The sequence below is a fragment of the Loxodonta africana genome, chromosome 19, assembly GCF_030014295.1.
Source record: "Loxodonta africana isolate mLoxAfr1 chromosome 19, mLoxAfr1.hap2, whole genome shotgun sequence".
In the NCBI taxonomy this organism is placed as follows: Eukaryota; Metazoa; Chordata; class Mammalia; order Proboscidea; family Elephantidae; genus Loxodonta; species Loxodonta africana.
Window position 1 is genome coordinate 30644775 of NC_087360.1, and position 3950 is coordinate 30648724.

The window sequence follows — 3950 nt, forward strand, 5'->3', positions numbered from 1 at the left end:
GAGGCAGCGTGCTAAGGAGAAGGATTTTCAAATTACATTTGCCAGTGATGCTCCCGAAAGACAAGGAAAGTCTTCTAGGCATGTGGTCTGGGCAGGTGAAATCTCGTTCTCAGCTCTGCATCGCGACTCATGCTTCCTCTGCTTGGATAGTTCTCAGAGAACAAGAAGGTTGCTTGTTCAAACAGGTTACCGCCCTTGTTGGCTCTGGAGATCGACTTTGAGGAATCCAGGCCCTCCTGAGATGACCTCACCGCCATGATTTGGACAGTTATTCCCTGGTAATGCCTTTTTTTCACAGGAACAATAAAATAATACCAATTATAACATCACCATCACCAATAAGTGATGTACTGTATCAGCCTGCGGGTTTAACCATAGGCTGTGACATCAGACATATCCGAATTGGCACAACTGGCAAGGCGATCTTGGGACAGGGGCTGAACCTCTCTAAACCTTGGTTTCCTTTTCTGAAAAATGTGGCTAACAACGCCCTCCCTGTAGTTGTGTTATGGAGGGTTGGAAATAGCACCTGTGAAAGACTCAGCCTGTAATAAGCGCCAAATAAGTGATGTTGTTGTTAGTTGTCGTTGAGTTGATTCCGATTCATGGCAACCCCATGTGTGCAGAGTAGAACTGCTCCACAGGATTGTCAATGGTTGCGGAGCACATTGCCAGGCCTTTCTTCCGAGCTTTCAATGGGTGGGTTCAAACCACCAACCTTTCAGGTAGTAATTGAGGGCTTAACAGTTTGTGCCACCCCGAGACTCCCGAATAAGTAAGAGTTAGTTGGTTTCTAATTTATTTTTTAGCAGAAGGACCACTTTTCAAATTCAATCATACCTGGAACCGTGATACGGAAAATAGAGAAAATGATAAATGTTCTGGTTTTTGTGGGGGTAGGGACCCAAGTCCCCTCCCCTTGCCCCCGTCCTTCACCTAGACCTGGCTTCCCCTTACTCTTGAAGGGAAGCTCTGCAAATCCTTGGAACTCTAAGGAACACAGTGGAGATGCTCTGTGTCTATTCCAACTGATTTTTCTGCAGATGTGAGGATGGAGTTCGAAATGGCGTGTGGCTTGCCTCAGGACACACAGAGTCTTCAAAGGAACTGGGACTTGAACCCAGGAAGCTAGGCTCCTAGGCTGGTGGTGTTATGAGATCAACAATTGTTGTTAGGTGCCCTTGAGTCAGTTCTAACTCCTAGCAACCCTATGTACAATAGAACAAAACACTGCCTGGTCCTGTGCCATCTTTACAATCGTTATGCTTGAGCCCATTGTTGGCAGCCACTCTGTCAATCCATCTCATTGAGGGTCTTCTTCTTTTTTCCTGACCCTCTGCTTTACCAAGCATGATGTCCTTCTCCCAGGACTGGTCCCTCCTGACAACCTGTCCAAAGTATGTGAGATGAAGTCGTGCCATCCTTGCTTCTAAGGAGCATTCTGACTGTACTTCTTCCAACACAGACTTGTTCATTCTTCTGGCAGTCCATGGTATGTTCAAGACATCAATGGAGTGGAGATTAAAAGCAGTAGCTTTGGGATCTCTCAGGCCTGATTCATATCCTGGCTCCATCCCTACTTCCTGGGTGATAATGGGTATGTCACCTCTCCTCTGGGAATCTCAGTTTCCTCCTCGGTAAAACAGAGACAGTAATTAGTACCTCTCTTGCAGAGCTGTTATTAGAAAGAAGTAAAATAATGAACATAAAAGAACCAAGCAGGTTACCTGACAATAGTAGACAGTATGCCCGAGGTGAGGAGCCCTGTGGTGCAATGGTTAAGCTTTTGAACTGACCCAGTGACTCTGCAGGAGAAAGGCCTGGCAGTCTGCTCCCATAAAGATCATAACCTAGAAAGCCCTATGGGGGAGTTCTACTCTGGCACATGGGGTTGTTATGAGTCAGAATCGACTCAACAGCACCCGCCAACAACAGCATCCCAAAAATTAATATTAAGAATAATTGCAATGGTATTAATAATGCTGCCTCATACCTTTATAGAGATTCATAGTACACAAAGAGTTTTATAGCCATTTTATTCTCACAACCACCAAGGAAACAGTGATTATTCCTCCCATTGTACAGATGAGAAAAGAGTGGCTCAAGAGGTACAACCACTTGCCCAAAGTCACATGGATAATAGAATTAAGGAGAAGGTAGAATATGGATTTATCTCCTGGCAAGAATCTAGTAACCTGACACTCTGCCCTACTGACTTAGAGCCACACTCCATCTAGCTGGACTGATATGTTTTCCACAAAAATGCCCTGGATCACAAATGGCTGATACATGGCATATGTACCACCATTTTCCTCTTCCATGCTCATGGCAGACATTGCTAATCAATTCCTACACTCTTTCCCATTGAGCCTCAAAATTCTTCCTTGCATAGGCCTCTGGGAAACCATTTGCAATAGACTGAGGTTAGGCCCAAGAGTGGCAATTCTTTGCCCACATGCTACACTCATCCCCACCCTTAGCTCCCTGCCCTGGGAAGTCCCAAGCCCAGGAACCTGGGTGCTGCTTTGCCTTGTTGATCACACAGAGCTCCACCTGAGTTGGGTCATTGGAATGTATTCCTTTGTCCTCTGGCTCTCTGCCCAGGGATGCTTGAGAAAATGAACTGTTATTACAAAAAAAGCAATTTGTGCTAAATAAATTTTTTAAAAAGCTCCTTTATCGAGGACTTGAATCACATAATTAGGAGCCCTTCCCAATAAGATTTAACACTTCCACCTATATCGGTGTCCATTGTCCACACCTGGCTCACCTCCCAGCTGAATTCAGCCTCCTGACCTCTGCCTGGCCCCAACAATCTCCTTGAACTTGAATTAGACACTGGTGAGAGTCTGCTTTGTCTCAAACTGGTCTCGCCTAGCTGTATGCTCCTTCAGCGTAGGGGGAGGAACTCAGGGCTTTTGGATGGGAGGGAGAGACACCCATTCCTGCCCCTGGGGGATTTGTTTTAAAGGCATGTGGAGTGGGAGAATGAAGAGAAGACTAGCAACCACCCATCTCTGGTTTTGTGGTTGTTGTTCCCCACTTCCTCCTTCCCTGACGCGCATCGTTCTTTTTTTGTTTGTATTATTTGATTTGATGGGGAAAAAATATGGTACACTGATGCAGAACAAATGCCGCCGTCACTCCAGGATCAAAATGTATGTGGCTCACTTCACAATTATGGAGCTGTCATGCAGCTGACAGTTTTATCATATTTCTAAAAGTTACAAACATCTCCCTCCAGCTGTCCAGGTGTGCATGTGAGAGAGACAGAGAGAGAAAAAAGAGAGAGAGAGAGACAAAGACAGAGAGAGAGAGACAGACACAGGAGAGACAGTAGGTGGCCCGTTATTCCTTTACTTTCAACCTTAATCTCCTTGTCTCTCTACTTCCTTTATACTCACCTGGCAAAACCTCGCCCCAGGGTAAATCCAAGCACTGACCTCCTCCATGCCTGTGGCCACGCAGAAGCCCAGTGCCGGAGAAAATCTCCTAGCCAGGTTGACTGGCTCACATTAAATTCACGCTCAAAACATCATGGTGCAGCAGTGGTAGTTCAGTGGTAGAATTTTCACCTCCCATGTGGGAGACCCAGGTTCGACTCCTGGCCAATGCGCCCCATGCACAACCACTGTCTGCCTGTCAGTGGCGGCTTGTGTGTTGCTATGATGCTAAACAGGTTTCGGGGAGCTTCCAGACTAAGACAGTATAGGGAGAAAGGCCTGGTGACCTCCTTCTGAAAATCAGCTAATGAAAATCCTATGGATCACGATGGTTTAATTTGCCACTGATCGTAGGGATGGCACAGGACCAGGCAGTGTTTCCTTCTGCTGTGCATGGGGTCACCATGAGTTAGAGGCTGTTATGGATTTAATTGTGTCGAACAAAATTGTGTGTCACCTTGGCTAGGCCATGCACCCCAGTGTTGTGTGGTTATCCTCCATTTTATT

The 3950-nt window shown here is 46.2% G+C and overlaps 1 non-coding gene across 1 annotated transcript; it reads left to right on the forward strand.

Moving 5' to 3' along the window:
- Positions 1-3545: 3545 nt before the first annotated feature.
- On the forward strand, positions 3546-3616 carry TRNAG-CCC (transfer RNA glycine (anticodon CCC)). Its single transcript has one exon. It is a non-coding gene; the product is annotated as a tRNA-Gly (tRNA).
- Positions 3617-3950: the final 334 nt, after the last annotated feature.